Source organism: Triplophysa rosa, unplaced genomic scaffold, assembly GCF_024868665.1.
Source record: "Triplophysa rosa unplaced genomic scaffold, Trosa_1v2 scaffold414, whole genome shotgun sequence".
Taxonomy (NCBI): Eukaryota; Metazoa; Chordata; class Actinopteri; order Cypriniformes; family Nemacheilidae; genus Triplophysa; species Triplophysa rosa.
Genome location: NW_026634415.1, coordinates 26,811 through 40,496, shown reverse-complemented (window position 1 = coordinate 40,496; position 13,686 = coordinate 26,811). Strand labels below are relative to the sequence as shown.

Below are 13,686 nucleotides of genomic sequence, written 5' to 3'. Positions count from 1 at the left end.
GCTCAAATAAGTTTGGAGCCTATATCATTAATTATGATATATTGGTATATTGCAAATAAACAAAAACTGTACAAATTTTTACATAGTTTAACAATTATTTTCCAATTGTCAATTGTCAGGAAATTCTGGAAATTTCTGTACCACGGGGAAGGTGGGATGAAGCGATGATGGGTCACTACGTCTGGAACTGGGTTCATGAGGACAGTTTTAGTCATAAAGACAAAAACGATCAAATGCACTTCTGAGGTTTTGGACGACTCATTTTAATAACTGTTATGTTAAACTGTTGTTTTGAGCTCAGTGTTATGCCAGTACCTTAGAATTTCTGTGTACGAGTAATAATACAGAAATGTATAAATATATGAACATATTTTTAGTTTTTTTTGTGAGTAGACAGATATATTCAAAACAACAACAACAGCATAGCTAGGTGTGAAGGAGTGTGGAATAATGGGAACTGTCGTCTTCAACTCTACCGCTAATAATCAATCAGACTCACGTTTATGGATGATGTAAAGCAGGGGTCTCCAACCTTTTTTCAGTTGAGAGCTACTTTTGAAAAAAATTAAAGTGGCTGCGAGCTACTCACGTCACACAACACTTAAAACTCTTAGATGTATCATAACTTTCATATAAAAAACTGAAATTGTTGCACACGTTGACCTTTAATGTTGCCCTTTAAAAGAACAGAATTGTAGAATACAATTCTTTTTCATATTATCATAACTTTCAAATTAACAAATACACCTGAAATACACTTAAGAGATGTCAACCTTTTCATTTGGACAACAGAATCAGAGTTATTTCATTGAAAAAGTTCTTGACATACTATCATAACTCTTAAATGACCAAATACACCTAAAATACAGGCAACAAATATGTTGCATTCACACTTTTACAGTCAATGAGCTTACTGATACTGCATTGTTTCAACAAGAGAGGTGTATGCTGGTGTGTAAGAATTTAGCTTGACTCTTATGCAGTCATTCAAATATTTGTGACATGCTATTTGTAAAATGAACTTAAATATATGAATGAAGGAATAAATAAGTAATACGTACAAAAATAAACCCATCTAACCCTCACAGTTCCAAAACCTAATTTATAAATGCCAAGTCATATAATATTGTCATGTTGTGACAGTAGTCCATCTAGCCACATGTAATGTAATTGTGGATGTACATAACAAATAATAATATATTTACCTGAGAGTGTAAGTTGGCTTCATGATGATGAATGTCAGGAGACTGGCACAAGTTGGTCTGGTGAGGCAGCCATCGTTAGTAGTCACTTCATTAACACTCTATACAATATACATATCAAATCCGAATGATGGATGACTGTTTTGTCATTATATGACATATAACATTATATGCTGTTCGATTGTAAATCTGTGAAATAAAAATATTTAAATTAAAAAACTGATGTTGATACAACTTTTACCTACCCACTCAACTATTTCCTGTTCTTGGTTATCCAATTTGAATCTCTTTGCTGCTCTTTGGCACTGAGTATAATGAACATTGTTATTTTCCTTGGTGGCCTCATTGTTATTGAAATTGACCGGGAGCTGAAAGATACCAAGTTACTGTTAGTATCATAAACTTAATTGCAGCTTCATGAATCAATTAATAATAATAAAAATCCCTAGTACTTGCAGTAGGCTATGAAATACTCAAATAAAAAATCATGTGTTGCATAACACATATGTGTTTCAGTAACCATTACAAATAGCCTACTGTCTATTTACCAGTTTTTTCCTTCTCATGTATTCAGTTGTTCTAGGTAATTCAGAATCATTGAAGCACACATAGTCTTTGTAACCACCTCGGCGTGAATTCTGCAAAAAAAGAAATTGACAAATATGTTGAAATCCTGGGTGCCACAGACAGACGTGCAAATACAGCATGCTGTATGTAGCAGGAATTCCATGCAGATTAAAGAAAAATAATATATATAATGTGTTGCATGTCTGGCTACAATCTTCAAACAGTGCTGGAAAAAAACATTCAAATAAAATGTACCTCTTTATTTGCACCCAGCTCCTTAAAGCGGCGACTTGTTGTTTTTGGAATCTCATTATCTTGTGAGTCCAGGTAAGATTTGTATTTCTTCATTATTGTCACTTCAGCGCCAGAGGCATTCCAACTGATGTAATGGCGACGGAAATAATAATTATTAATTGTATCAACAGTAGTTTATACTTCTTCTGCAGTGAATGCACTTTCGTGGTGCGTTCAGTTTGACCAATAAGAGTCAAGCCTTACAAATCATCTTAACACTAACTGTCCAATCAGAGACAGCCAATTGAAAACGTACGTTTTGAGAGGTCATTCCGGCTGGCCGAGCAACGGAGAAGAAATGTCAGCAGGAGTCATGTCGTTTCCAAACTATGCTTTGTTTTATTTCCCTGACTCTGATATCGTGAAAGTGGACAGAACCGATATAATTTTAAGAGAGCACAGACTATCAGAGTACGTGGTCAGTTCACGCGAGCAACTTAGAAGCGAAGAGGGCTACGTAGAGGTGCGCCTGTCAAGTCGCAGCCGATATGGACAGACCAAGACACTGCCAGCAAAAATACTACTTCTTAGTGGTAAGCTTATTAATGTTATCGATTAGTATAACTAGCTTTAAGATCACTTTGGGTTTAGAAACAATTTTCCCACGCAAACTTCATTTCAATGTTTGTTAGCTTTTAGCACAATGTTAGCTACGTTGATTACTGACGCAATACCGACTTGCTAGCATTAGGTCTAACGTTAGTAATTTAGACACCGATTGTTGATGCTTACTCTAGAAAGCGACTTTTTCTGTTTGATAAAACCGCTATAAAACCTTGTTTGCATGAAAAATACTGCTTGCTTATTAATAATCGGCCTTAAGCCTCGTTACAATAATATAATATGTTATTAGTGAAGTTACTATAGGGGAAAAGTTGTTATTTATTACAAATATTTCAAAGTATTTAATCATTTCATTACTTCAACGCAACTCTCATGATGCTGGCGCAGTCGATTCGCCTGGACTCGCCTTGTTGGATGTATGTGTGCATGGACGTGATCTGTTTCTCAGTTTAAAATTTTGTTATACTGTATTATAATTTTGTTATATAACTTTTGTTTTTAATGACAGATGTTTACAAAGACTTAATTGTGAAGAGAGATGCTTTTAAGAGAGGAGAAGACATCTGGAAGACAACCACACAGCAAGGGAAAAAAACAGCTGAGGCCTTAAAGGTTTTTGATTTTCCTAACTTTCAGAATTATTGTATATTTTTTCAATAATGACTGGCCTGCCTGCTCCTTTTTCAGTTTCTTTATGATTATTATTTTTGTTGGTGAAATGTTACATTAGAATGTATTATTTTTAGATTGTAAGTACTTCTCAAGGTGCAGCCTACGTTGCAATGGGAAACAAACTCAAAAGAGACCTCCAGAACTTACAAAGAAATACAGCAGCACCCATAGCCTCCACTCCAATGTCCGATGATTCAGATAACACAGACATTGACATGTTTGAAAAGAACGAGCAGAGAAGATCAAGGAAAAGAGTAAGCGATGTTTTAATTTCATATCAAATCATTTTATATTCAAAGTTTTATTTTCACTCTGATCTATTTTCCATTACAGTGAAAATTGTGTCTCTAAGTATCAAGGTAATGCGGTTTTCACACAGGACGCGGAATGCCCTGCGCTATGAAACCCATTCATTTCAATGGCAATCTCTGCGCAAGGGTGGTTTGATGTTGCGCGGAGCGCACCGGTGTTGAGCTTACACGCTTGCTGCGGTCAAAGTAAAAAAAATGCAATTTTTGCCGCTGCGCTCTGTGACGATTACCCGCGCTGCCAATAGAAACGAGGCATCCGAGCATGGAAAACAAAATGGATGCTACTCTGTGTCGGAATTTTTCGGAACTGCACAACACAATTTTGCGCTTGAATAGGGACATCGGTAGAAACATTGTGTCATGGAGACATATGTCAATTCAAGTTGGCATGTCAGGTGTGTTTTAAGTCAGGTAGCTTGTTGTAGGTAGGTAATATGCGTGTGAAATAGACACGGGCAGCGGCAGCATTCCATTTTCTCCCTCTTCTAGCCTCCTCCGCTACTTTGAAATAAAGCTCTTTTGCTATAGAAAATCTATAGAACTCCCGATGTTTTGAAAATTCCACATACTTTGCTCCGGGCAGCGCAGCGCAAATTGAAGGGCTATGTTGAACCCAGTGCAGCGCATTCCGCGTCCTGTGTGAAAGCCGCATAACTTTTTGGCTTCCTTCACCACAGTTTTTCCACTTTGTCTGAAAAGGAGATTCATGAAGCATGTTTTAGTTTTCCTTTAATAAGACTGTAATCAAATGTTTATATGTGTCCCTGTGAAATCCAGGCTAAAGTCTAAAAATCTTAATTGCGTGATCAGCATCAAAGTTTGATTTCACCTATTAATTTAACTATGGTGTATTTTTTTTACACTGTTTTACTCAAAGATATCAAGGTTATATTTTTACATAATGTTCTTTACATTGTGTGGGATGATTTTATGTAAAAAAACAGCACATCACCAAAAATGACTTTTCACAGACAGGGTCACAACTATGTAAAAACATTTTATGGGAGCTGCAGTGAGCTTGGGCTAGTCACCCTTCTATTTGCTTTTTTGCATGCATTTATGATTTATCAGTTCCTTAAATCTCTGCAACACAGTTGAATAGTTTAGAGCATGAACCCCTGGCGTCACAGTAAACACAATAATTAAAAATCTAAATTATAATTATGCAACCATTAACATAACATTTTGTGTCATCTAAACTGGTTACTTAATTGAATAATACAACTTCACTAACTTACTGTAGGTGTTTGTCAAGCCTCTTCTAACCTTGTGTCAAATTTAACATACAGGCTGCACTGGACAGTGACAATGAACAATATGATAATAATGGAAGCAAGGAATTTGAGAACAGTCATTTGCAGAGCACATCTCCGCAGAACACCGTCAAGCTTGATGGTGATGTTGTCAAAGCTTTAAAAGGTAAATTATTTGTTAATTGAAATGTAAATATGATGTCTTTATTTAATGATTTAAGCCGACTGAGTCAACAATTCATTATTTTTTTATTTTGTACAGTTTTTTTTGTCTATCAGATTAACTCAATCTGAATCATACTTTTTATCTTGTAGAGCTTCCTGGGATAGTATCATCTCTCAAAGATGTCTTAGAGTCCATTAAAAGAGGCTGATACGGCTCAAGTTCCAGTTCCAGTGAGATGTCTCTTGCTGATTCCTCAGAAATGGTTAGAAAACACATTATGATAATAAAAAAAGTCATAGTAGTAATTATAATAATTATTTTAACTGTCTTTGTTTGTGCATGACCACTTTAGAAAATCCAGTAGCATATACTCAATGTTTTGTATTTAAGCCATAAAATATTTCCTAATACTGCTTGTTTGTTATTTTACCCAGATTTCCATACATTAGCTGATTCTGATGTGAAAGTCCCCAAGAGGATGTATGACAGACTGAATAAGTCACGGCTTTCTCTTTTTGCACAAGATTTGGCAACTCTAATTTTTGGAAAAGACAAACTGGCAAGATGTTCTCTTATAGGGAAATCAGGAAACATCAAAAAACCAATTGGACCCTCACAAGGTCACTGTTCTTATTGGTATGTGTTCTTCTTGTTCATCATCACTTTTTTGCAAGTCATGAGGGACTGACCACAACAAATAGTAATGCCATAAATAAATATTTGTCATGTATTATACAGTAATTGATGGCAGGGTACTTTTTCACTTAAACATTTAAACTATTTTTTTTTTCATGTGACACTCTGAAATGCCATGTACATTTCACAGTTGTTCAGCAAGAGTTGTTCTTTTGTCCATTTTACTTTCACTAGCATTTCATATTGAATGTCTATTTTTATATACAAGTGAGCATTACATACGGTTGCCATGTGAAAGAAGTAGAAAATTTAATTTTTATCATCTGAAAAACAAGTAAATGTCAAAACATTCTATTCTGTTGCAAAAAAAAGGTTTTTCTTAAATTGTGCTTATTTAAAAAGTTGATTTTCCCCCTATTCACAGACACTGTGATTAAACAGTTCCCGAACACAACAGTGTCTGGGGTGCAAGCACTTATTCGCAGGAAATGCAACAACGAGTCAAACTCAAAGAACAGTCACTCTCCACTGGAAGGATGAAGACAGTGATGTTTAAGATGCTACAGTTCTTGGTTAACTGTTTGGCTTTTGCCAGTTTGTTAAAAAAATGCAATTTATTGACTTCTGTAGTTCTTTATTTGATTCAGCTGTTTGCAGCTTGTTAAAACGCACTTTGATTTCTTTGGTAAGTTTTTATTTTTTAAATTTATTTTAAGTTTTTATTTATCTAAGCTAATTAAGTTTTACATTAAATATCTGCATGCCACTACATTTTATGTCAATGTGGAGTTTACATATGCTGGTGTAGTTTTTTATGTACGCCTGATGTAAAAATTACATTAAAGTTTTGTAGTTTCAAAATGCTTGTGTGTAATTTACACTATTTTTACTGTCTGTTAGTGCATATTTTGCATTATATTTTAATAAATTGAAAATATAAATTGTCATAAGTAAGGGATGTGTGAAATACCTTTTTAGTATATAAATAGTACCCCTTTAGTGATCTGCAAATACATTACCAATGAGCTGTTAATATATTTAAAATATAGTGGTAGCACAATAATGATTACCTGAAATTATATTTTTATTATAGTTCTAGTACAGCATTAAAGTGTACTATGAGTATAATTTAAAGTAGTGCAGTTAAATTGCACTAAATGTGCTTAAAATGGGTCCAATTTAACACAATTTCAATTTATTAATTATATTGTGACTAGCTTAAAATTGATCTTTAACCTAACTTTAAGTATACTTAATATACTCAAAGTTGTTCCAAAATAATACCTTTAATATAGTATAATTTAAATACACTGTAAAAAATTGTTCTGTAAAATAATGGTAAAATGCTGGCAGCAGAGACGCCAGTAATTTACCGTAATTTTACGGTACTCATGCTGTGAAATTATTTTACGGTATATTGCTGTAAAAACGAAATACAGTGCATTGCTGTTTTTCCCGTATTTAACGGTAAAATGCTGGCAGCAGAGACGCCAGTAATTTACCGTAATTTATGCTGTGAAATTATTTTACGGTATATTGCTGTAAAAACGAAATACAGTGCATTGCTGTTTTTCCCGTATTTAACGGTAAAAAGCTGGCAGCAGAGACGCCAGTAATTTACCGTAATTTTATGGTACTCATGCTGTGAAATTATTTTACGGTATATTGCTGTAAAAACTAAATACAGTTCATTGCTGTTTTTCCCGTATTTAACGGTAAAATGCTGGCAGCAGAGACGCCAGTAATTTACCGTAATTTTATGTTATTCATGCTGTAAAATTATTTGATGGTATATTACTGTAAGAATTAAAGACAGTACATAGCTGTTTTTTTAACTTAATCTTTATTGCACAATATTGTCCTTTGGCCTACACATGTCTACTTAACATAAAATATCTATAATAAAAATATATTAATAAAATTATATGCAAATGTTTTAGAAAGGACATAAACAACTTTTTTTTATTGAAGAGCAGCAACACAAAAAAAGAATGACTCAAGTACCAAGCAACCAAGTCAAGTTTATCAGTAGCAAAACAAATAATTGAAACTTACAAATAAAAACAATGGCAATAAAACAGGTTAAATAACAGAGGCTGAAATTGGTACTGAATACTAAAATTTACCCACAATACTACCAGGAGGTTTCAGTTTCACCTTAATTCTCATGTCTTTTGCAATGAACATGCGTCTCAAAATGTGCTTGGAAAAATATTACCACAATATAAACTAGCAAATGATTATGAAAGCACATTAGAGTTGACTAACAATACACTTCATGCATGTCTTAAATCAGCTATTTACAAATTATTGACAAATGGGTCCATGTCAACAGTGAAAAATAAAATGATTGAACTCCTGGAAAACCTCTTGTGGCAACAAAACAAAACGGACAGAGACAACAATAAGGTTCAGTGACCTATATGAAGTCCCATTGAAAGTCAATGAGGTTCTTCAGAAGTGTGGAGACATTTCCATTTACTGTGCAGTGTTTTTTCTGGACAATTGACCCGGTCATCTTTGAGAGACCCTTTCCCCTTGTGGCCTTTGAACCCCTCTCCGGATTGACTCCAATGAAGCGCCTAAAATTGGAATATTCAGAGAAAGTATGGAAAACAATAAGGAAAACCTTGTAATCTTAAAAAGCTGTTTGGGTTTTTAACATTAAGTAGTAGTGACATCAAGATATTTTGTGGAATTTTGAGACAGTTCACATATTTTGCCTTTATGGAAGCACATATATAATTATGCAAGAAACATAAGATGTTGTTTACCAAAAAAATGTATTACTCTCACAAGTATTTACACAGAAGGTAGAGAATGCATCTGATAAATGCAAACAAACAAATAAATCTCTTTACACAAACAAATAAATGTTTTTTTGGTGATTCAGGTTTCAAGAATTTTAGATCAAGCTGTAATGACAAAAAGGTAATTAAAGGCGTCTTACCTCTGAATGAATTCCAGAGTACAGGCTGCTTCATCTTGATACTGGAGGTTGAACACATAGTAAACTGCAAATACAGCAGCAAGTCCCGTCAAAAACGTTGGCCCTGTTCCACCTGAAATGTGAAGTAAAATCATCTCACCTTGCATAAAAATCTGTAGACTCAAATAAAAATAGCAATGTAATATGTCTTTATTATGTCTAATGAAATGTAAACCAAGTAGTATCAGGCGAGGACTTGCAGGTACATCAAGGGTTGTCTCAACGTCAGCGGCAGTGGCACACATCTGTTGAGAATAGCCAGACATTTTAAAGAGCAAAATAGACAAAATGGGCAATAATCAAAAAAGTCATCTTTGAATAAAGAGGCATTCCGATTTTGAAAGAAAGTAAATATAAACTTGCATCTGTAAAAAGAAATAGCCCTGTTAGGTTCTCTCCGAAGTGTGCCATGAGCAGCTGAACAACACGAAGTGCCATCTCATCATCTTCACCTTTAGAAAGGACATTCTTGACATCATTATTGGTTGGCTTTCTTGTGAAGTATTGTGTGATGGTTCTTCCACATTCCTCCATACTGAGCTCCAAGGTACGAAGCACACTGATGTCTGTAAGCAGCTCAAAATGAGCATATATGAACTTTGGAATGAAAAGAAAGGGCCATTTGCTTCTCATGTCTTCAACGTCAGGTGGTGGAAGGGCATTAATATGATGCCGCTGTAGACAGAATGTGAGTCCCATTAGATTTTTTACCTCTGCTCTTAAAGCTCCAGCTGCACCTTCTTGGCTGTAAATATCCACCAATCTTGGGCGTTTCTGCTCCACAGTCTCATCAGTTTCTTCTGTAGGAAGGTCTGTCTGAAATCTTGTACAACCGTAAATGTCACTAGGCCTCCTCTTATTTGTAGAACTGCTTCTAGAGGATCTGTGACGCATACAGCTTGCCGGACGGTTCAAGTTCTCAATGCGGTTTTTCACTTGAATTAGCAGTGATGAATAATCTCCACCCAAAAGTGACCCGTTTGGTGCCATATCAGCAAAACTTTTTGGGTACTGCCTGGTGATATTTCGAACCACAGTGAGACACTGTAAGCGAGTGGGGTTCTGATCATACCTCCTCATTTCATCAACAACTACTCTCACCATCTGGCGTCGCTCCATTGGTTTAGGTCTTTTGCCATCAACAACTGCAGATCTTATTTCCTGTGGCATTTTTTCCCATTGAACCTGGAATGTTTCTGGCCATGTTTTTAAAATTTGAGATGTGAAGGGTCTGTTGCTTCGATCATCGTTTCCTGCCTGGCTTGACAATATTTCAGTTGCCAACAGGGGTGAAGTGCAACGAGTTGAAGTGCCTGATGACTGTGAAGACTCTGAAAGTTCCCAAGCACTACTCTGAGGTGAAGAGGGTGGAATAACTTGCAGATACAGTGTAACTGCCTCTGACTCTAAAAAAAATAAAGACAAAAAAGAAAAAGACATTGGTACATGTCAGTATCAATGCAATGACATTTCCATTGTAATAATATTTAGAAAATGAATGGCCTTTCTTTTTCTATGTTAAATAAATTAGTGAAAAATAGCTTGATCTTTATCATTAAGACAAAAGTATTGTCTAAAACCAAGTACTGACTTCATTCATAATACAATAAAACAAATGAGGTCAAATGTAATGACATGCAACTTATGAAATGTTTGTAATAAATCCTGAAAATGAACTCTGTATGGTTTTATTGCAATGCCTGTTTTAGAAAGGTAACCATTTATTACCTTGTTTAAATGTATCCATGAGTTTTCGGAGTTGAATAACAGGTAACAGATCAGCAATGTCTTCCTTTTGTACATAAGTATGTCCAAAAAAACACAATTTAAATATATTTCCTTTTCACCTGGGAGGTGATGTCTATATGGGTTCTGATTGAGAAAACACATATTGGACCCTAATGGCCAACCCATATGGATTGCACATGAGCAAACACAATCAGTCCCATATAGGCTGCCCACATGGGCCCAAGGTAAGACTCACGTAGGTGATCTCTAAATGGTTTCTAAGTCGGAAAACACATATTGGGCCCTCATGGACAACTCATACGGGACTCACATGGGCAAACACAATCAATCCCATATAGGTTGCTCACATGGGCTCAAGGTAATCTATATGGGTTCTGAAAGGAGAAATACACACACTACATAAATGAAAAATATATTTCCATGAATAATCTTTTAAAATTTATTTGGGACCTTCCCATTTTTACAAAAAGTTATTTCTATATTATTTTTAATAACTGAAGCTGTCAGTCAGTTCAACACACTCACTAAGTGTGAAAACTCATGTTTAAACTAATTAAAATGTGAAAACTGCACAACAAATCTTTTATTTACATTGTGTCTCCACTTTTGTTATACTCCGAAGATTTCTTAAAGTGCAGAACTTATTCTGCGTTTTGAGAGGTACTGGGCAGATTCTCACTATGGCAGCCACCCCTGACTTAACACCTTTATCATGTTTATGAGTGCACCATCAGGGAAAAATTGAACAACCATGGTGTTTATGGAGTTGCAAGGAGACAGGTACTGCTCTCCAAACAGAACATTGCTATCCGCCTAAAGATCATGTGGACAAGATGGCTACTGGAAAAATGTTTTTTGGACAGATGGGCTACAATTCGTCAAAGTCATTGAGAAGGACTGAACGTTAGTTGCAGGTATATTGATGTACAAAGGAAGTCACATCCAGATAAGGGGCGCCTGGGCACACTTTGAAACATAAAGCCTGGTTCGATTGACTAGTCACTAGTGTGAGCACTCATAACCGCGCTCCGGAACAGTTCTCTTACTGTGCCCTGGCCTGGTTGGAAGAGGTGGGCTCGAGCGCAGTTTGGTTCGGAAAGGGGTAGTGTGAGCATAAACCATGTTGTAAATTATGCCACTGTTTACATTCCTCCCTGAAGTTCAGCTGTCACTATAAAAAATGACAATCGCGCTTTGGCAGAGTTGAGAGCAACCGGGCTAAGTGTGAGCATGCTGTTAAAGTGTTCACTTTTGCCACTAACAGACATAATACTGGATCCTTTTTCTCAAAAGAAATTAAGAAATATAAACTATTATCTCATTTTTAAATTGGGTGCTCTCTGCTTTCAGTATTTATCTAAACGTCTGATAATGTTTTGGGTTACATTTATGCAAACATATAGAAAATCCTTAAGGGTTCACAAACATTTAAGCACCACTAGTGCATATGTCTTTTCTTTACTTTTACTTATTGCATTACTTATACACAAGCACGTACATGCACAAGAAGCATATACATACAGTATGCATATACACTCACCTAAAGGATTATTAGGAACACCATACTAATACGGTGTTTGACCCCCTTTCGCCTTCAGAACTGCCTTAATTCTACGTGGCATTGATTCAACAAGGTGCTGAAAGCATTCTTTAGAAATGTTGGCCCATATTGATAGGATAGCATCTTGCAGTTGATGGAGATTTGTGGGATGCACATCCAGGGCACGAAGCTCCCGTTCCACCACATCCCAAAGATGTTCTATCGGGTTGAGATCTGGTGACTGTGGGGGCCATTCTAGTACAGTGAACTCATTGTCATGTTCAAGAAACCAATTTGAAATGATTCGAGCTTTGTGACATGGTGCATTATCCTGCTGGAAGTAGCCATTAGAGGATGGGTACATGGTGGTCATAAAGGGATGGACATGGTCAGAAACAATGCTCAGGTAGGCCGTGGCATTTAAACGATGCCCAATTGGCACTAAGGGGCCTAAAGTGTGCCAAGAAAACATCCCCCACACCATTACACCACCACCACCAGCCTGCACAGTGGTAACAAGGCATGATGGATCCATGTTCTCATTCTGTTTACGCCAAATTCTGACTCTACCATTTGAATGTCTCAACAGAAATCGAGACTCATCAGACCAGGCAACATTTTTCCAGTCTTCAACTGTCCAATTTTGGTGAGCTCGTGCAAATTGTAGCCTCTTTTTCCTATTTGTAGTGGAGATGAGTGGTACCCGGTGGGGTCTTCTGCTGTTGTAGCCCATCTGCCTCAAGGTTGTGCGTGTTGTGGCTTCACAAATGCTTTGCTGCATACCTCGGTTGTAACGAGTGGTTATTTCAGTCAAAGTTGCTCTTCTATCAGCTTGAATCAGTCGGCCCATTCTCCTCTGACCTCTAGCATCAACAAGGCATTTTCGCCCACAGGACTGCCGCATACTGGATGTTTTTCCCTTTTCACACCATTCTTTGTAAACCCTAGAAATGGTTGTGCGTGAAAATCCCAGTAACTGAGCAGATTGTGAAATACTCAGACCGGCCCGTCTGGCACCAACAACCATGCCACGCTCAAAATTGCTTAAATCACCTTTCTTTCCCATTCTGACATTCAGTTTGGAGTTCAGGAGATTGTCTTGACCAGGACCACACCCCTAAATGCATTGAAGCAACTGCCATGTGATTGGTTGATTAGATAATTGCATTAATGAGAAATTGAACAGGTGTTCCTAATAATCCTTTAGGTGAGTGTAGATATAGTGGTATATAGACCTTGGTAACTGAACACTTATATTGCCATGTGACCGTATATTTCTGACAGAAAGTGAAAGGTGGGAAGATTGGAAAGCACCAGTTTACTTTAAGAACCGTTTTTGTCTCATCCAAGTAAAAGTTTAACATATCGTATGTAACTGTAAATAAAATATTTTTACTGAACATACATAGCCAATACAATTAGATTACTTTGTGTCAGTTTACTTCTTACAACCAGGTATGTGTAATTTATTGGTTAAATGTGTAACGTGTATGCAACACTGTGAGTCATGACATTTACAGTAGTTCCTCTGTATGTCTACATAGTGGAATGACAATTAAATGACAATAAAGTTTTAAAGCAAAACAATAAAGCAATAAGCTAATTATAAACTTGACATGACTTTAACTAATGGCTGAAATCTAAGATCTGAAATCTAAATTGTAAGATTAAAAAAATATTTATGATGCTGGTTATTTACCAACGGATAAAACTAAATAATATAAATAAGCAAATAATAACTTG

General features: G+C 36.1%; 1 long non-coding RNA gene across 1 annotated transcript; it reads left to right on the top strand.

The window, feature by feature from the left end:
• Positions 1 to 961: 961 nt before the first annotated feature.
• Positions 962 to 6,331, top strand: LOC130550732 (uncharacterized). Its single transcript, XR_008962483.1, has 6 exons — positions 962 to 3,239; positions 3,374 to 3,553; positions 4,900 to 5,029; positions 5,179 to 5,291; positions 5,464 to 5,665; positions 6,090 to 6,331. It is a non-coding gene; the product is annotated as an uncharacterized LOC130550732 (long non-coding RNA).
• Positions 6,332 to 13,686: the final 7,355 nt, after the last annotated feature.